The 21,644-nt window shown below is 49.2% G+C and overlaps 1 long non-coding RNA gene across 1 annotated transcript; it reads right to left on the reverse strand.

Moving 5' to 3' along the window:
* Positions 1-3,852: 3,852 nt before the first annotated feature.
* On the reverse strand, positions 3,853-19,164 carry LOC119099757 (uncharacterized). Its single transcript, XR_005094414.1, has 3 exons — positions 19,045-19,164; positions 14,164-14,340; positions 3,853-4,102 (listed from the first exon to the last, which is right to left on the reverse strand). It is a non-coding gene; the product is annotated as an uncharacterized LOC119099757 (long non-coding RNA).
* Positions 19,165-21,644: the final 2,480 nt, after the last annotated feature.

The raw sequence follows: 21,644 nt of genomic DNA on the forward strand, positions 1-21,644 counted from the left end.
AAAAATGCCGTAAATAGAAAAGGCCCCGAGGAAAAGTTAAACACCGGAAAAATCCAGGAAGAATGCAGATATCAACGAAAAGTTGCCGTCCCACCGAAAGGGACTCACTGGTCCACTTAACCAATGTATGTTGTCTTCTCAATAAAATGTTGCCACGCTTGGTCCTTGCTTGCCCTGCTGACTTCATTTTCTTTGGCTCATGACGCTCTTGTTTCGCTTAGATGAGCGTTTAATTGCTTTTTCATTCCTGTAACCCATAATTTTTCATCCCAGGTGACGATGATGCCTCTAGACGCTTTCCTTCCCGAGAAATGAAGACGCGATAATCTGTGCTGAGTCCTTTTTTCTCAAACCTCGCCCACGTCACAGCATGCCACTTCTCGAGGCGAAAGATGTCGCTTACACACTAATCATATTCATCAACGTCAGTGTTTTCGCCCAGAGCACGTGAGCGTCGAGCAACGAGCGGGACCGGCCGTCAGCAGAGCTGAATAAAATGAGCAACCCAGCTCCATGTGAGTGAAAAACAATGCATGCAATCTTACCCACCCACCTTCGAGAAGATCTGTGAGGCAAAAAGAAGAAAAAGAAAAAGAACAGCACAAAAAACAACAAAAACATTCCAATCAGGCTGACGGTGTCGGAACCGACTCGCATGCCTGGTCAATGCATTTCCCGACACAGTTCCACATAGCCAAGCGCTGCAACAGCCGGCATGTGCTGCCGCAGCTAATTACGGCTGACGTCATCACTGCATGGCGTTGTCAGCGCCGGCGTCAAACCGCGCTGTCCAGTGCGCAGCTGGTCACCATCGGCAGCAGACCTGGAAGCTTTGGAATTTGTCTCACAGCGGAGCGCGCCGGCCGGCTGCGGACATTGGCCAGGTGCAGGAGCAGCTGGAGCGGAGCACCGGCCGGCTGAGGACATTGGGCAAGTGGAGGAGCAGCTGAAGCGGAGCGCCGCCCGGCTGAGGACATTGGGCAGGTGGAGGAGCAGCTGAAGCGGAGCGCCGCCCGGCTGAGGACATTGGGCAGGTGGAGGAGCAGCTGAAGCGGAGCGCCGCCAGGCTGAGGACATTGGGCAGGTGGAGGAGCAGCTGGAGCAGAGCGCCGCCCGGCTGAGGACATTGGGCAGGTGGAGGAGCAGCTGAAGCGGAGCGCCGCCCGGCTGAGGACATTGGGCAGGTGGAGGAGCAGCTGAAGCGGAGCGCCGCCAGGCTGAGGACATTGGGCAGGTGGAGGAGCAGCTGGAGCAGAGCGCCGGCCGGCCGCGGACGTTGGTCAGGTGCAGGAGCAGCTGGAGCGGAGCGCCGCCCGGCTGAGGACATTGGGCAGGTGGAGGAGCGGCTGGAGCGGAGCGCCGGCCGGCCGCGGACATTGGCCAGGTGGAGGAGCAGCTGGAGCGGAGCGCCGCCCGGCTGAGGACATTGGGCAGGTGGAGGAGCAGCTGGAGCAGAGCGCCGGCCGGCCGCGGATGTTGGTCAGGTGGAGGAGCAGCTGGAGCAGAACGCCGGCCGGCTGAGGACATTGGGCAGGTGGAGGAGCAGCTGGAGCGGAGCGCCGGCCGGCCGCGGACATTGGCCAGGTGGAGGAGCAGCTGGAGCGGAGCGCCGCCCGGCTGAGGACATTGGCCAGGTGGAGGAGCAGCTGGAGCAGAGCGCCGGCCGGCCGCGGACATTGGTCAGGTGGAGGACCAGCTGGAGCAGAACGCCGGCCGGCCGCGGACATTGACCAGGTGGAGGAGCAGCTGGAGCGGAGCGCCGGCCGGCCGCGGACATTGGCCAGGTGCAGGAGCAGCGGGAGAAAAGAGCCGGCCGGCTGCGCTACTGGCGCTGCGGTTTGTGCTGATAGGACTTTCACTGCAGGAATTGGTGAACAGGACCTGCAAATATCAAAACGATGGTAAGCACGCAGCGATGCCCTGAGCCTGCCGCTGTTTGTTTAAATTAAGACCGGCAAACAAGGATCTGTCCGAAATGCTCAGGATGAGTGCATGGGCTCCACAACACTGAGGACGGGTGTGGCAAGGTGACACGCCCTTCCAACTTCTGCAAAATCCAACATTGCGGTTCTAGCGCCGCACGGAAAGATGTTTTACAAAAGCTATATGTTTCATCATCCAGCCTTTTTCCCGTGACACAGATAATGTCGAGCTGCAGCGTTATAGTGTTCACCCGACGGAAGTTATTCTAACAATAGGCCTCGTCCTCTCGTCTTTAACATGAGCGGCGGGCGGCAGCATTGTGTAGGAATGCTGATTGACGGAATTGTGAACCGGGCTTGCGCCGTCTTCAACTGGCAAATTGAGATGCACCATATGCACCCAAAGTTTGCGGTGATGGAGATAAGCCCGACGAAATACCAGGCGGCGGGAAATCACCAGTAAGCAGCGTCGCTTGCCGGAGACGCCTGCCAGGTGTGAGGACTAAGGGCTTGTCAGCCGAAGATCTGGCCGGACCAAACTGAAGCTGCGGACGTGGGGGAGTGGGGATGCTGCTTCGGGGTGCCAAACCCCCAAACAGTGGGACCACCGTTTCCTCTGGAAGAATTTGGACATGTCAGGTACCAAAGGATCATGACTTTCCAACCCGGCGGCGTTCCTACACCTTACGGTAAGCATCATTGTTTTGCAAAACATCGGGCATTGACGGACGTCTTGAACGATTTCCATGGCACTGGGGGACTGGATCCATGCCATGATCATGCACTGGTTCCGGAGGCAGTTCTCTGACGTCTCTGTTCATCATGTTTGAGCGTTACGATGTTCGCGGGACTAGTTGTGTGAAGATGTACTTATACCAAAGTTACCGTAGTAAAATTTTGAAAGGATTGTTCCACAGTTGCATGGGCTTTTAAACTAAAATAGCCACCTTGAAGATCATTTGGCGCACACCATAACACTACTCTTCTTAAGGCCTAAACTGTCTAGCTTCTAAGCTACACGCTCGCCAATTTGAACAGACTTTTTCGTGCATGCTGTTTCAAGGTCACTCAGAGGCGCGCATGACGTCATAGAAACATTAAACTACTGCCATCCCAGTAGCCATGCGGCGTTCGAGGCCAAGGAGAATATGATTGTCGAGTCGTCTTTCGCGGCTGGCGTTCGTGGACACAGTATCGAAATATAACGGCCTCAAATAGCTCTCGATTAATGCTGTGCAGGAAGTGCAAGATCAAGACACGAATCACGTTTTGTGCTGCACAATGCAAGAAGCTGGTCATGTTTACCAGATAATAAGGGCATAAGACTTGCAATCGAATAACTTGAGAACAACGCATAACTCATTAAGGGAAATTAAGTGAACGACTTAAGCTCAAGGGCAGATATGCAAGAACGCCACGAGAGGGGACCAAAACATAGGTCCATAACGATATTTGCTCCAGCCAACAGTCCAGCACCGCCACTGTCAGCTCTAGATAAGTTGAGGTACTACAAGCGAATGCTAGAGTGGCAATTTTGCACGGTCGGTTGGCAGCACATCAAACATCATAAATCGCTTCATGACGCAATTAAAGAATTACGTATTGAGAAGCGTATTGACTAAAAAGGGAAATTTTGTTGTCTGAAGCGGTCTTTTCATTTCAAAGTATACCAATAGTTATGGGTGAGCTTATTCCATCGTGTCTGAAGTTTGCTTCAATATATTCCAATGTAGAACACTTCCTTAAGCACAGAGTAAGGGCTGGTAAAAATGTCTAGTTTCCATGGAATTCACCTGATAATTGCCGATTCCAGCGCAATCTATGGTCGCGCATGTACAACACATGTGGTTCTTCTACGTCGATCTGACTAAGGCTATTTGTGCTCAGCTGAAAGATGGTTCACCTTATCCCGGGAAAACCATTTTCTTGCGCTACGTGGTCTTGCAAAAAAGGCCGATTTACAAATCCCCCGATTTAATAGCTACGTTTATTCGTAAAAAGCAATCGGCAAGTGCTTGACGTGAGCAGAAGTCGGATACAAACTGCTGGGACACACGAGACGGTCGGCTACGGAAGTTATTTTGAAGGTCTTCGTCCCTTTGTCGTCATCTTTATAACGAATTCTTGGGACATATTCTTCATTTCGGTTCTCATGCCATCCATGTCGTCCACCTTGCCCACTGAAACAAAGCATAGTTTTGTCACTGGAATGACGGATTTCATGTCATGCTGTTTGACAAATAGACGCACCATTTGGGATCAATGGATCACAATGGATTGTTTGCTTATCTTCGGTTTCAGTCTGTTGATAAAACCTTGGTCAGAAATCTAACTTGGTTGCAGGCAGGGCTGTCGATTTGCATTCTTTGTGAGGGTCATCCAAAGTTGAGTTGGGCCCCCTAATGCTTTTGGGTGGAATGCTGCAAAAGCGTAGGTAAAAGTTGACCATCACATCGAGACCGTCTACTTTGCACTTTCTGTGCAGTGGCGCTAGTATGCAGAGGGATAACTTGACCTCCACCACAGAATTATTTCCTCACATGATCGTCAAGTCTAGTTTGAGAGCAAAAATGGTAGGTGGTTTTACTTAGTCGGAAGGTTTGGCTCGCATTCCTGGTTGACGGATCTGTTAATGTAATCGGATTTTTGCCTCCTAATGAAACAACATGTTCCTTGTATATAGCTCTGCGTCACCAACAAAAGAACCTTCCCTACCATTCGTAATAAAAAGTCGTGGCTGCTCGCAACACCAGATGGAAATTGTAACTACTGAACGGATAAACGATGCATTAAACTTTACACCCCTATAATCATAAGATACACAAAGGTTTGTAAGATTAAAGTGAAAAACTCTGGACTACGGGGATGACTAAGTCCTTCATAGCTAACCCTATCCACGACCCCCACAACCAAAATACGTGCCACGTCCCGTGGTTGCCATAGAAGTGCGCCTTCGGCGCCCAAAGGCGGCCTCTGACGGGCGCCTTCACTTGCCCATCGGAAGTGGCACGTGCGTCTAGTGCCTGCTCCCTTAATTCTTCGCTACATGACTACCATGCTGCTTAAATGAGATATTTCTTTCTATAAATAAAACAAAAATCATAAACATATTGTCTGTTATCAAAATGGGGTGGGCTGAGTCCAGTGAAAAAATAGGGAGGGGAATGTTACCGGGCCTTCAGTTTGGCCTCTCCCATAATTTACCAAAGTTGACACCCCTGGTTGCAGTTTTGTGAAATGAGCAGACAGAGACGTCCGTTACTTTAGCATTCACGCGCTTGTGAGGACTTTTGTTAACCGACTAATATTCCGTGATTACGGCTCTACGATACGATAATTGTGATATATCATGCAGAGCATTATGTATGGAATAATTGTTCGGTCTACCGCCCTGGTATGGCGTATGCGAACTAATGCACACATTCTGGTTAGTGTGCACATGCTAACGCGCAGATCGAGGACGATAGTCAGAACGTCTATTACATCAGAAATTGTTTGTTAAGTGTTGCATCCACCAGCAAACCCAATCCTAGGCAGCGTGCTCCGTTGAATATCACTTAAGTACTTAAGCACTTAACACACGCCCGGGTGGCCGGCTAGATACCCTGCGCTCGGGTGGGGGGTGGGGGTAGGCGGTCAATTTGACCCCTCCTGAGATCTCGGGAACTAAGAAAGCTATAGATACCAAATTTACAGGGTGTGTCGACCTGTACGTGAACTCACTTAGCTTAAAGTTTCAGATTCCTAGGCCATGACCTTTGGGTCAAAAAAGGTCAAACAAGGTCAAGTCCTAGGTTGGTCTTTTAAGTGCCCCCAGAACGTAGATAGCTGTTTCTAAGCAAAAGCTCACATTCTCATTTAAGGTCAGTGACCTTTTTGACCTTTTGAAGGTCAAGGTGATCAAAATGATACAACATTGCTTTGAGTTTCGCATTTGACTAAGCGACAAAGATTACGCTAGGCAGTATGTTCCTAAAACAAAATGTTGACCTGGGTAATTTTAGGTCAATGATTTATTCTGACCTCTAAGAAGTCCATGGAGGATGTATAAGACGATTCCTGCTATGAATAAACTCGAAATGAGCACCAGAAACTATCCCATACAATAAGTCCTAGAGTTATACAAAATATTGGCTTTGACCTTGGTGTGACCTTCATACCTGACCTTACGTAAAATTGATTTGCTCATTCAACTGTTATGTTGCCTAAGAAAGCATCTCAGAGATGTATGGCTTCGTCTAACACCCCGTTGTTGGATCAGGTTGAAGGATTCCCTAGAAATTGCCTTCGCCGAAGCCATGGCCTGACTTTGACCTGCCATAGGTCAGCGACCTTACAAAGTACATCTAAATTGTTGATGCTAAACGATCGGCGATTCAATTTTCTACAGCTATGCAAAATTTGGCGCGGCTACGCCGCGCCGTTAGGAAACCATTCTGAAAAAACCTTCGGGTGGAGGTCAATCTGATCCCCCACCACAGCGCGTGTTAAGTCTCACCCTGTTCTTCGTATGTTACCGCATCTGCTTTATCAGCGGTAAAGCTGTTGCAGATGTGTTGGTAGATGCTGTGGCAGTGATACGTAGATTTGTAGATGTATATATTTTGGAACTAGTCGTCGCTTTATTCTTAAGAAATGTCATTGTCACCCTATCCCTGCGACAGCGACAGGGGCTGCATGCAACGCCCCTAAGGCTTGACCGGGACATATTTTGGGCATGGTAGTGAAATTAGGCCAGCTGATTTTACACAGGTTTAACGCATGTTGAAAAACACATGTCTTGGCACATGTTTAACTCATGTTGTAAACATGTGAAGTCTCCGACTTTGATGCTCATGACGCCCATACTATATCATCTCTTAATTAAGGTCCCGTTGGTGATAATTTCACAGGAATCACAGTAATCACAGTGATCACCACATCATCATTTGCTCATGAGTGAAGAATGACATCAATTTCTCGCATGAAAATGAGCCCCAAAGACAATGCCCATCGCTCGGGCGGGGGTCGATTTGACCATCCTGAGATCTCAGGAGCGAAGAGAGCTAAAGACACCACATTCAGATAGTGTGTTGACCTGTACTTAAACGCACTGTGGTAAAATTGTGAGGTTGCTAGGTCATGACCTTCGAGCCAACTAAGGTCAAACGAAGTCAAACTGTACGTTGGTCTTCAAATTGCTACCAGACCCAAGATAACTGTTCCGAGCAAGAGGCCACACACTCATTTCAGGTCAGCAACCATTATCGGCGCGGGTACACGATAACGATCAGCATTCATCAGGGAAGCCCAGCAAATGAAAAAATTCGATTGGCGCATCGTGAGGAATTACCGCCACCAAATTGCCCGCGGCCAGTAATTGACCGAAATCGCCCAGGCCGAATGACCCGTATTATGTACCACACTAAGTGGCATGGTCGCAACGCTAATGACCTCATTGCGCACCTACCGGTGCAATGCTCCGGGGCTGAGGCCCCGGCACCAGTCGCCATTTTGGCTGCCTGTGAGAGGGCGAATGGCGGGTCCGTCGCTGCACACCCACGCCGTATCCTACATACTTGGCGCTCGGGAACAGCGGACTGTCAGCGCATTTCAATGCTACCGATCGACTCCTTTTGTCACGCCGACATTAGACGATACAGTGCTACTGCGCACATCAAGCGACTACGCTCAAGTCCGCTCCAACATCGCGGCCGATGTGAACGGTGACGTGACGACGGGGCAGTCCAACATCAGGCGTCCAATCGCCGTGGCGGCCGCGTTCAAGCCGCATCCGATCACACTGCCGGAGCTGAGCCGCGCATCAGAGCTACGAACGCGTCGGATGGGGGCGGCATCGACGGTGTCCCTCTGAGCGTGGTGAAACGCTGTTTGGCTGTTGGCTCACCCCACGTGCTGCGACTCGTTAACACGTGCATCGCGACATGTGTGTTCCTGGAGTAGTTGAAAGTGGCTACTGTTTTGTCGATTTTAAAATCTGGGGATGCGAGCATTGCGTCTAATTTTTGCCCGATGCCTTACTGTTAGCGAACAAACGGGCCGTCGCTGCCGGCGCGACGGCGGCGTATCCGCGATGGTGTGAGCGGCGCCTCTGCCGATTGGTCCCCACCATCTGGAGCCCAGATGTGGGCCACGTGGGTTTATGGGGACACGCGGGCCGGGACACACGGTCGCTGCCGAGCGGTCCACGTTCAGGCTCCGACGGCGCGGTTCGACGCGAGCCCAGTCCACGTTCAGACTTCGCCGGCGCGGCTCGGTGCGAGCCGCGTTCGTGTTAACGACGACGACGACAACGACTTCGGAGTGTGCGACGCCGCCCTTTCAACCCCTCTCTCACCTTTGCCTTGCAACTCCTTGGCTAATAGAGACTCTTCCCTTTCAACGTCTGTTTTCGAATCAAGTCGATGGTCCTCCGGAAAACTAACGAACTCTTTCGCGCGAGCACTTACTTTCCCACTTGTTCAGTCACTAACCAGTTATCTTGCCACATCACCGATAACAATACCCTGTTCGGCCAACAGTATGTCATTTAGTCCGCGGTCTGCCATTCCGCGGAGGACACGGTGCGCGACGCTGTCGACTGGGTATCGCACAATTTAGACAGTGGTGACATATCATCGATCGCAGCAACTGACCTGAGCAAAACCTTCGACAGCGTCGGCCGCGGCGTCCTCCTCAACGAGCCGGTATGGTATGAAATCAATCCCCGTGGTTCAAGAGCTACCTCGCCGGACGGAGTAAGACGATCAGAGGTGGGGGTGCGACTCTCCTGCCGTCACACATGGCGTACCACAAGGATCAATACCCGGACCAATCCTGTTCAGTCTTATGACCAACGACTTGCCGTGCTACCTGTCCAACTGTCGAGTCATTGCGTACCACAGGGATCGATACCCGGACTAATCCTGTTCAGTCTTATGACCAACAACTTGCCGTGCTACCTGTCCAACTGTCGAGTCATTGTGTATGCTTACAGCATACCCAGCTGCTGGACCGAGCGAAGGTATGTAACACAAATCTTACTGCTCTTCAGACTCGAATGGGGCATATTTTGGCAACCATGAAGAGCTGGTTTCACTCAAACTCCCTTCAAATGAAACTCAAAAGCTGACCTTATTCTTATTGTAAGTAGGCAGCATATGAAAAGGGCGAAAAGCTTTCACTTGGCGATCACCAATGCCGCATGACGTCTCGCTCGGTCCGGCTGCTCGGTGTCGTCATCAACCCCGTTTTGTCCTGGGGGTCGTTTATTAGTCAGATGGCCAGGCAGTGCAATGCACTTTTGATATCTCTTTTTTGCCTGCGGCATCGCTTTGCCCAGGACATGTTAAAACTTTTAATTGAAACCCACGTGTTCCCTTATTTTTTGGATTGTCTTTCGGTATGGGGACGGGCCGCCAAAAATCAACTGTGCGAGATCCAAAAAGTTTGCCGCCAGGGTTGTGACAGGGACACGGCATCAGGACAGGACCGATCCGGCACTCCAGGCTCTAGGATGGTATAGAATACAGCAGTTAATCGAGGTGCGGGACGTCCCTAAAGCCTATAAGGCTTTAAGCTACCAGAACGGGCCACCCACATTGCGCTGCATGTTAACGGCCAGGTCCTCGATATCCCACCGCGCCACTCGCTCCACCGAAGCAGGACGGCTGTGTTAACGGCCAGGTCCTCGGAATCCCACCGCGCCACTGGCTCCACCGAAGCAGGACGGCTGTGTTTACCGCCAGGTCCTCGGAATCCCACTGCGTCACTCGCTCCGCCGAGGCAGGGCGGTTGTGTTTACCGGCAGGTCCTCGATATCCCACAGCGCCACTCGCTCCACCGAGGCAGGACGGCTGTGTATACCACCAGGTCCTCGATATCCCACAGCGCCACTGGCTCCACTGAGGCAGGACGGGTGTGTTTACCACCAGGTCCTCGATATGCCACAGCGCCACTGGCTGCACTGAGGCAGGACGGCTGTGTTTACCGCCAGGTCCTCGATATCCCACAGCGCCACTGGCTCCACTGAGGCAGGACGGCTGGAGCTACCAACATACAGGCTGGCATGCTCACAGAGGGCTTTCGGTACTGAGTGTCGCCCTCGTGGAAGAGGCTGCCGGTTATTGTAACCGAGTGCCGCTCACTGTTCACCTTCAAGTGTGTTGCGAAGGACGTGAGCAGCTGTGTGGAGATTTGATATGCTGTGATTTTGTGGCTGATGCACACGCACACTCGTGTGCCATTTATATCCTTATAAGTTTGTAGTGCTTTTAGCTGTGCTCATCGTGTTTTTACTACTTTTGGCAGCAATGGCGTACCTGTGTAGCATTTTAGTGCATAGGCATCTGGCGATGAGATCTCCTATATCGTATTGAGATCATTTCTGGACGCGAATCCGGAAGAGCCGTTTGATGAATGGGTTTTAGATCAATACATATGTCTGCAGATGCGATGGGCGCAATTTTAGTTTCGCGTTCGAGGAGAGCACTACTGACGCTAATGGTGTGGATATGTGTGTTCCGCGCGAGATGATCGCCCGTTCCTTACTGGTGCCAAGACAGAAGATGAGCCCATGGGTTCAAGCTGGGAACACTGAGATGCATCTAGACAAATGCCGATATTGGCAATCCATCATCTCTTTCCGAATAGATACTTTCTACATTGCAGGAATGCAGGAGAGTAATAGCCTTCACGGGCGTCGTGTTTTATAGTTTAAACAGCTTGTTGTCTGTTGAGAGCATCGAGTGCCCCTAGCACCTGCTTACTCCGACTCTGTGCTTCTAGTCTCTGATGAGTCATCGAGAGAGAACAACACAGCGGTATGACTGCTTTGAATTGAGTGAACGGCTCTCGGGGAGCGGCGAAGCGCTCTCAATGAACAACATTTGCTGAAAGAGTCAACCCATGTTTTTCAAGTGGCAGCGTGCACTCCAAGGAGACGGAGGAAGGGTGAGAAAGCAAGCACCATTTCATCGGCTCTTACGTTAAAAATAGGCGGTCTTGAATTCACCAGGGCTGTTGGTAAAGCGAAGACGTCACGCAATGACGCATCGTTGTAATTACGCCCGCCGTCCTTAGTTTTGACTACACCACTTCAGACCATCCCCATAAGGTGCTATTTTTTTCGTCACCGTGACCAAGTCCACATGTAGGCATCAAAAGGTCCGCTTAGTGGCCCCGGGGACGACGATTCACCAAACCTGAAAACACTGGCTGAGTGTAGGGGCATGACAAGGAGTTAAATGCTTGGGGCTAAGCCAGCCCGACTCAGTGTAAGTCAGCCTGGCTTATCAGCCGTTACCGCCCCTACCAAGGCAATCACGTTTTGAACAAGATAATGCGTAACATGACGTTTTGAACATGATAATGCGCAATGAGTCCGATCAGAAGTCCTAAGCAGTTGTTCGTAACATGTGCTACATGGGCGCCCCACGACAGGCACGTATAGAATATTACTCCAAGGTCCTGCACCTTGGCTTCGGGGCTGTTCGTTACTCCACGAAAACTGCCCTCGGTTGAGGAATTACTGCAGAGGTTCTGCCTGGATTTCGTTGAGTTTGAGTTGAGTAAGTTCGGAACCACCTGTCCAAGGAGGGCGGGGAGCATTCCAAGCAATTCACCAGGTCACCTTTATCATTTTTGCTTCGCTGGACACCAAAGATGATTTTACGTTTTGAAGTGGTGGCCATGGTCAAGAGTGATAGCAAACATTATTGAATACAAATTAAGAGTCCAAAGCCTAAGGCGTGTGAGAGACAGGGAACAGTCTGTCTAGACGCTGCGACTAAAATATACCAAAACAATCGACCAATCCAGACATCACATTCGAGGGACTTGGCGTCAAAGGAGGAACAATTTGCCTGAACTACCATCCCACCACTAGAGACCAGAAGAAACGCGCGTTTCTCTCCGTCCTTGGGATACCAGGACCTTCCTGTGTATAGTCATGCAGTGTGCTGAGCAGAAATGCAGTACAATCGGGCTTTGAGGCAGGATGCCAGGGATATCAAATGTGGTCGGCCGCTTGTGTTACACATCCTCCATGCAACTCCACATTAGCTCCCCACAAATGCAGTCTGCAAAACTACCACTGATAGAGGCGAGTTGTGCGAACAGGCGTTTGCGCCATGCGATCGAGTGGTTTGCACGGCTTCAAGGGAGCGCGGACCTGTGGTCCTAACTCAGCGTCCAGACTAGTTAGATCGGGCCTGGAGACCTCAGTTTTTCAGCTGAAAGTGGAATCATTATGGGACCGTAGATGGGTTAAAAGCAAAATGCTCGCGGCAAAACGTTGCTTATGTGATATACTATAGCAGTTGCCCGGGAGTTGAGACCGGTTTTAGGAACGGCCAAGGACGTCCGTTTACGTGGAGCGTACACACTACTAGAGGATCACATGGTAGGCAAATGGAACGCATTGGAGCATGGTACATTAAGCACCAACTTTAGGTGAATACTTGAACAAACAGCACTAGCGAACGCGGACTTCATGATATTGGGATCGCCGTACATCCGTATGCTTCATCCGTGTCATTACACAAAAACGCAACGTCGTCGTGGAGCGGGATTCCAGAGACGTGTCTCAGGTAAGGCACGGTGAAAATGCGTTTAGAAATAACTCATAAGTAGTTGCTTTAACATTATTGTCATGTAACGAGTTACTTGGTGCGACAGAGTAAACACTAAGATGGCTTGTAGCAGGTTACTTTCAGACCATACGCGAGGTACGGATCAGTTAAGCCGCATAGTCGTTTATGTTGGGGCAATCCTCACCATCGTGCTGTACATCGGGTGCAGGGATGCGACAGACCTATGAGTGTACCGATGCTTTTGAAGAAATGAATTACCAGCTTAATACTCTGTACAGACCATCGAGACCCTTCAGCTTAGCAGCCTGTGTTTTGAGCACCCCTCAGCATGGCACTGCATATCAGATGCTAAAATGTGGGGCTGGAGTGGTTCATATTTGTGTATCATTTCAATCAAAGATCTTGCACAAGTTCGAAACATTTACTGACTTTCAGATCTCCTTGTTTTTTTGTTGTTGCAATTTTTGCTTTGCGTTGTTAACTCAGTACAACAATGCTTTGAACACCAAACATATATATATATATATATATATATATATATATCTTCATATATATATATATATATATATATATATATATACATATATCGAAGAGCTCGATTCCCATGCATGTCAATGATTGCGTGAACACCGTATTCGTGAACACCTTATCCGCCTAAGCCTACGCAAGTCTCTTTTTTGTGACAACACCTTACCACTTTCGAGGAAGAGCGTGGGCACAGTGCGCAATGCATGTGTTATAACTGCGGGATGGACTTTTCTCACTACCTGTGTATTAAGCCTCCCAGTCGATGCCAGTATGCCTCCCACGTGCTTGAGGCGCAAGAACCTCACCGAGAACTATGCACTCAATGTGAGACAGCATCCCATTGACCCACCCTGCTCACGAAGCAGCCTTCTCCTGCGCGGCAAAATGCATATTCACCTTTGCCCCGCCCGTTCTGCCCCGCCTCTTTCCCTTCGTGTACCTGGCCGGACCAGCTTAAGTGAAAATCAATTACGAATTAGTCGCCGCGCTCGGGTCTAAGAGAGTTCCACCGCGACAGCGCGCGGCGCCCGTAATGCTCTTGCGCCAGGCCAACGCGGGAGGCACGCAATGCCTGAGGACGAGCGATGAGCTCGGACAGTGCGCAATCGAACGTACCGTGGCACATGACCATCACTAAATCACACGCACTGACCGCCTCAAGGGGTTACCGTTTTTGACTTTCTGAGACGCACTAACTTCCGAATCGTGTACAGCCCAGGTCGCAGGTAACTAACTAGCTGAGTAAATGTGATACTCAGGATGGGACTGCTGACAGAGGTCGTGTTGTTTTACATGAACGAATGACTTCGTTCCGCGTCATAACAGATTGGCACACAGCTTAAAATAGCATGCGTAAACTGACTGGGCGCACGATGACCAAGGCTGTTGAAGCGCCCCTTTACAACCATACCCCTTATTCTAACCAGTAACTCCTGATATAACGAAGGTCGCTTATTTCGGCGCAAGAGCCCATGGCGCCGAAAACCAGGAGCTCAAGGCTTCCATGAGTAAAAGCGGTTTCTTTTCACGCATTACTTCGGAGCCTACGTGAAATGTTTCCCCAGATGCGAACGGTTGGTGCACCTGTGCCGGCCGTTTTCGCCGCCCCGCCCTCGGCACCGGCCGGCGGGAAGGCCACTCACTCTCGGCAGCCAGCAGGGCAGTGCGGGTGCGCCTATTGACGCGGTACTGGTTCCTGGAGGCGACCAAGGCGGTGGACTGGATGGAGTCCTGCGAGCTCAACCGCAGCGGCGCGCCCAGCGCCTCGTAGCGCTGTTGCAGGCTGATCATCTTGAACCGGAGCAGCTCCATGTCACCCGCTGTGGATCAGGTCAGACAAGGCTGCTCGGTTTCGACCTTGACCTAGCGTTTATACCTGGTTCACGTCCAAGGGAATTAGCTGTAATCCTAACTTCATGTTTCTTATTGGCTCGGAAGTCATAGCAAAGGTTGCATGACGTCATCTAACACTCCGTTTTCGCATGACCTTGAAATATTCCATAGCAATTGGCTCCGCTGACAGCTGCGGCTTGATCCTGTCCTGGTGCAGGTCAACGGCCTCAAAAGGTGCATTTGATTTAACATCAGAAGGTTGGCTATTGAATCGCCTACTGCCATGCAGCGTATTGGTGTTGTTACGCCGCACCTTTCGGAAGATATTCCGATCACAACTCTTAGGGGAGGTGTCAGATTAACCGCACCCCGGCGCGGGTCAAGGCCACACCATCCTGACTATGTGGGTCAGTTGCCAGTCGTCCGTCACAGCGGATCACATGTGCATGGTTTCCGGGACGTGAACCCACACCTCCGTCGTAGTCCGCGTAGTTCGACCAATATTTACATTCGTAGAGAGCATCTCAGGCAACGCAAAGGAACTAATTACCTTGCGCACAATGTGACAGTTTTATCATTCATTTCATGCCAATTACACCGTCAAATTGATGGCAAAAGCAGCATTTGTATCTTTTTTAACATTTCAAATTTTCAGCCTTTGATCACAATGCTACCACCTAACCGGATTCTGATTAAAGGACTGCTCCACATTGATATGGAATTTTAGGTTTCTGGGCCTGATGCACGTAGATCTGTGCAGCCTTTTACACGTCACCTATAAGGATTTGATCCAAATATGTATGACGTCACAGAAACGTCACGCGGACACCCCAACTCATTGGCTGTGTTGTACTCATGACAAAGAAAAACATGACCAATGAGCCACTCGTGTTTTCGGTGATGCAGCACCACGTGTCCCAACGATAGAGCGTCATTGGCTAGCAGGCAGATTGAACTTCCGACTGCATGTTTCCAGAACGCGGTTTTTGACAAACCGCGTTTGGCCAGAAATAACGCAGGTATTTGGGCAGATGTGATACTGACATTGACTATGATGGACGTGACGTTCAAAATCAGATAGCTGAGAAATAGGGCCGTAACCGAAAATGCAAATTGTAGTAAGGAAAATGGCATAGAGGAGAAAACAACGTACAAGAACACCACGAGAAAGGATAGAAACACGTATCGCTTGTACGTTGCATTCATATGCATAGACCATCAATGCTGCATGTAAAAGAAAATCAAGTGAGTCACGTTATCCGCTACAGCGCCCACTGTGACACGGTGTGCCGACGATAACTCTAACACAAACACTGGTACAGAACAGAACGACAGAACTGCGATGCGACTTCCAGACGACATTACATTTAATACATGAGCTTGTAATGCATGAACTACATCTCGACATTAATTTTATGCGACAAAACTTCTACGCAAAAGCTTCAATGCCACCCTACATTCAATGCAAGAATAATGCAAGAACAAAACAGGAACTGTGTTAACTGCTACGCGGCACAACTGCCAACGCGAAAAATTGCACAGGACATTATTTCTACGCGACAAAACTACTAACGCAGCAGCTTCCACGCGACATCTCTTCTAATGCAAGAACGTCTGAGGCATAAACTTCTACGCGAAATCTTTAAACGGAGAACCATTACACGAAATTTCTTCAGTGCGACGCAATGTCTCAGGCAAAACCCTATGCAAAACCTTACGCATTACCCCATATGCAAAAACTTCCGACACATAAAATTTCATGCGATTAAATTCGGATAAAAGCTTCTGCGGGGCATTGCTTCTCCATGTTATAACTTCTAACACGCAAGAGTCACCTAACAACATGGTATCTTTTAGCTAACCAGACAGAGGTTTCTCTGTCACTCAGGGGTCGCACTAAGGAAATAAAGACGTGGTTAGAGCATAACAAAATCATTGAGGTGTCCTGCGTCGCTCAGATAACCTTGAAACATGGGTGTAGTTTCCTATAAAATTTGGTGCGCTCCACCCCCCCCCCCCTACCTCAACTCAGGCTACAGCCCTCAAACTCTGTGAATAAAGTGGGAGGAGGTCCGAGAGGACACCGTTTTAGGCGTATTTGGAGGCAGTTGCGTCATTTTGTATTTTCCCAGTCCTCCACAACCCTATTTTGGGAAACCACACCCCTGCCTTGAGACAAAAAGACGGCTGCTCTGTCGGTCAGGGACCCCTGATACCACACGAAACGATGTCATTGGGTACCGATTATGGCCGTGCAAGAAAGTTGGTCTATTGATCAAACTGGGACGGATCCAGACACCCACAATGCTATTCAGAGTATCGCATCGTCGCTTGGGCCTTTTTGCAATGGAAGAACCGAGTTCAGAAAAAAGCTCAGTTCCCCGTTTTGACCTACTGTTAGCGCTACTAGTCGCAACTCGCAGGACCCTGGTAGTAGTAGTGAGCGGAGAATCCATTACGGAAAAACGAGCCCGAACCTCGCAGAGGCGTTAGGGAAGCTCTGTCGATGAAGCAGCGTAAAATTCGCACTTCGGAACACACTTCCCATACCCTCGAAGGAAGCCCATTTCAGCCATTCGCGTCAGGAGATCTCACGTCAAAAGTTTTCTCGCGTAGCAGCTTATATGTTAGAAGTATTTGCATTGGAAGTGATATCGTGTAGAACTATTTGCATTAGAAGTTTTGTCGTGTACAAGCATATGCGTTAAATGTTATTATCTTATAAGTCGTGCCGTGTAGCAAGTGTTGCTGGAGAAACATTGTCGCGTGGAACTGATGTGGCGTTTAAACATTTCCTTTTCAGAGTTATGTCACGCATAAGTTTATGCGTTAAGAATTCCAGCATTAAAAGTGACGTTGCGGAGAAGTTTTTGCGTTAGAGGGTTTGTCACATGGAATCTTACGCATGATAATTTTCTGCACGAGAAGTTTTTGCACGAGAAGTTCTTGAGTTAGAAATAACGTTGCCTATCAATTTTTGGGTTATAAGCTACGTCGCAGGTAGGTATTCGCGTTGGACATGTGGTGAAAGTTTAGCTGTTAGCAGTAACTGCGTTTAAAGTTATGTCGCGAAACCCGCTGGCGCGCAGACTCTGGCAGCGACTAGGGATACATCATACAACATCATAGGGATGCTTCATGAAGCCGGGAGACGATGTCGTAATGAGGACCAAGCTTACTAACTGGTGACAATTTTATAACTAAGAGCGGTCTTTTATTAAAAGCGCACAACTAGCCACAAGTGGGCGGCTCCCACCATATTCACGATTGTCTCAATGTCCTCAAATATGAAGCAATCCCTTTAAGCATTGACGGGTTTCTCAGCAAACTAATCAGTCGGATTTTAAGGTAGCGTTTGTAACAGAAAAGCTAAAGACGGCTGCACAATAAATATTTCCACTACTCCAATGCTTCAGTCAAAATAATGATGCCAATTACCATTTTCTGAACATAAATATACGTTAATCGTTAATGCATTTGAGAGAAGCATTACGCATATAGGTAAGATAGACTGTTGGTTTTATTCTTCGTAAAATTACCAGGCGAATGAAGAAATAGATGCATTGCCACTTAGGCTGCATGCCTTTATCAAAACGGATATCGTAAGTAAGCCAATAAGTTGCCTGCCGATTATCCTGGTCATTCTACACTGCAGATACTAACAGTGCTGTTTTATCTTTAGAAAATAAGAACACGGCCGGCTGTGGTGTGGTAAGATGTCCCACACTGTACCGATTAAACAAACTAGGCGTATGCATCTATCATAAGTTTCTTCCCAATCATGCCGCTTTAAATCAGCGCACCAGCAAACACCTGTCAGAACCAATCGAGGTTCTTCACTTAACATCCGTAACTTCCTGATGGAGCCGACTACTTACGTAAGTTATAGCCTGGGAGCAACAACAAGATTAGAACTATCTAATCAAGGGAACGTTTGCTGAGCAGGAATCAATTATGCTACAAAGATTCGAAATTTTATGGCGAAGGAAGTCTGACTGGCTAAAACGCTTGACGTTGCGGTTCCGCGACAGATGCACACTAATGTTTGTCAATCCCTTGCAGTTAATGAAATCGGCGTTAATCTCCCACAGCATCACATTCTAAGACCTTTATTTTCATGGTGGAGTTGTATGAGCTAGGTGATAAAGATATGCACAATTGCATAGTTAAGTCGTTGCAATCACATCGTTTGAAGGCTAGGGCTTGAACTAGTGGCGCTGGTGAAACGAAAACTTTGTTAGGAATAAATCAGAGGAAGTGGCTAATGGTTGGTTACTGTACTGATCAAACCATTTTTTTTTATTCAGAGTCGTTCCACCAGGGATGGCAATGGTAGTAGTTTTAGCAGAAGCATGCACTGCCAAGTTCCTAAAAAGTGTCGCTACTAGCCAAAGACATTGGTGTTATTGCCTTCTGATCAGTGAAGCCGTCGAAAAAACGACGATTCAAATGTACAGCGGTGAAAAATGAAAAATCGTGTATAATTTCAATGCCACTCATCACCAGACTGTAACTGACTTCAGTCAATGCTACCCGACACCGGCAGGTTCAGAAATCAGTTTAAAGGATCGCTCACAAATCCGCCGTGATCGGAAGGACCCCAAACCGACCCACCCGCTCAGGCCACCCTGCGTCGGTCAGCAGACACCACCCCATGACCAGTCAGCCGTCCGTGCGGCCGGGTCGCGTACCGATCTCATTCTGCCCCGCCGGCCGCGACCAGCCCTGCGGCCGCGACACGAACTTGAGACTGCGCAGCTGCTGCCGGACCGAGCTGCGCGCGGAGCTGACCGTCGCGCCGGTCGCCTTCAGCCGCTGGTCGGCCGCGTCGCCCCGCGCTCGCTCGGCGCGCACCTTCTGCTCCAGCTGCTCCAGCTGGGCGTCCAGGCTGGCGGAGGGTCACGTGTCAGAGGACTGATCGCACCACCGCAGGGGATTGGGCCGCCATGCATGCACCAAGCAAATACAATCAGTGCAAGATTAAAGTGTAACGCTGAAATGGTGTAATGGCCATTGTAAGCTGAAAAGCACAACGGAAGAGCTTTTCAAGAACTTTTAACTACACAATGGGTGATAAAGTTTTCCTTTAGCTTTGTTCAGCCTGCACGGAACAAGACCTTCATGTGTAGACTTTAAATGGCATTCCATCTTCCAGAACTGCTTCTGCTTCCTAACACATTTCCAACAACACGCCAGTGCGGACATATCAACAAGAGCTTCATAAAGATGTGGCAACAAACAAGCCGAAATACGAAAAGCCAGTTGGAGCTTTCCATATGGCAGCAGGGTTTCTAACTCCTACCTTTCGTCAACTATGCGCCTGCAATCCTGAGGTGTCCGGCAACATAGGAACTTCTAGTAAGTGTTTTAATGCGACCGTTTCTTCGATGAGCAGCTTAGCTGTTAGCACACGCATTGCCTCAACAAAAATGTCAATATTTGATCAGGTAAGCTGCTTTAAACGCTAGTACATTGCGTGGTGGCTGTTCTGCCCATTACCAGTGTCTCGAGCAAACTTCTCTAACAAACGCAGGCAAACAAATTTAGAAAATTTATGTTTCGTTTTGAGTTATCTGTTGGAAGGCCGGGATCCGTGAACAACTCCAGGAAGGGGTCGGAACACGCAAAATTGGTGCATCATACGCACTAAATGCATTTTCCGAACAACACTCTTTGATATCGTTGGATTATGTAACCCGTGAACTGAATCATTTGGTTAACGTGACATAGGAAAACTACCACCAGTCATGGACACTGCACCCTAGGATCGATAACGGTGCGAAATCAAACTACACCTTTCGGTAAGTCTCGAAGCAGCGACCTTTCAATCTTCAGTGCGTGCCAGACCGCACCTGTGAACTGCCGCGTCCAGCGCCGCCGCTCTGTGATGGGCGAATGGGCCCCCTCGAGAAGCCGCTCCTTCCCGCAGCAGGCCCCTTATTCAGCCGCTGTTATTGCCCCGGGAATGGGGATCTACAAAGTTTCGGTTGCTCGATCGCATTCAATTTGGTATGTTAAACACGTCGAGTTTGCCGCGATGCTTGAAAAATGTTCTGGTAATATCGCAGAGCAAACAAGGCTTTTTCCGTGGATCGCAAGGAAACTCAAGTAACTAAGGACCGTAAGCTGCCGCTGGGCCCGGCGTGAGCTCCGGTCAACGTCGAGGTCGGCGTGACTTTGAACCAGGTCAGCCGTCTCAACACGCCGGTGGTTGGTAAAGGACCCATGGGTGAGAGCCTCGTTGTGACGTCACCACCACGCGACACCATAGCCCACTATCTAAGCCGCACCGTGAGATTGACTTAGGGTACATGAAAAAACGCTGTCTGATTCTACCTGAATATTTGTTTGAAAACATGCAACATGCTTTGTAGCGTTTAGCGTCCGAGGTTAAGTGCAATTAAGCTAAAACTTCAAAGGTAATTGGGAGAAAACGAAAGAATTGTTTGATGCCGACAGTGGTATTTCGGCCCCTCGACTTGAGGTAGTCCTAGCTCTCATCTTGCAGATTCTTGTGGACAGGAGTTTTCACTGCTGATGTGTACCGCTTAAGGTTCTTGGGGCATGTGTTGGAATACAGACGATTTGCACAATTTTTACCATTCGGAGACGACTTACGTGATTTATAGAATTCTCTCACACGAGGCAGTACCAGACTCTCAGCAAGATTGTTTCGGAGGAAATTGGATGGATGAGACGCTTGATATTTTTTGAAGCTATTCAAGCTTATCACCCACATGTCCAAGACCACTACCTCCAAGTTGAGTGTAGGGACAAATCGCATTAAGGAACAAAAGACGGCTTGGTGTAGATCGGGCGACTAGGAAAGAACTAATGCATAACGCGTTTCCCTTCATGCCACTGGTTCTGATATCTTTCAGCACCTGAAAAGTTGCTGAGATATATCAGCAGGGGTGAAAAGCTTCTCATTCATCGGATACGATCGAAAACTTAAGCCGGACACGAAAACAAATTACAACAGACTAGACCATATTACAACAGACCATCGCCGCTAGACAAATTCAAAGCGTAATAGTCGTCTGTATTCGCTAGCGCTTACAGTGTAAGCATGTATAACGCACATGTTAAGACGTGTGCGTTTCGCAGCATGAGCAAGTTGAACCACGAGATTTGCCAAGCACAGAAGTTTTAATCAGGATGATTTTTTGTCGGGGAAGAAACATACTACAAACTATACCATATCAGTGTTGACGTCGCGGATCAGCGGTGACACAGTGCTTTTCCAATGCCCCCCCCCCCCCCCCAGAGTAGTACTCTTCTCAGATTTGTC

This window comes from Pollicipes pollicipes, unplaced genomic scaffold, assembly GCF_011947565.3.
Source record: "Pollicipes pollicipes isolate AB1234 unplaced genomic scaffold, Ppol_2.1 Scaffold_4881;HRSCAF=5763_pilon_pilon_pilon, whole genome shotgun sequence".
NCBI lineage: Eukaryota > Metazoa > Arthropoda > Thecostraca > Pollicipedomorpha > Pollicipedidae > Pollicipes > Pollicipes pollicipes.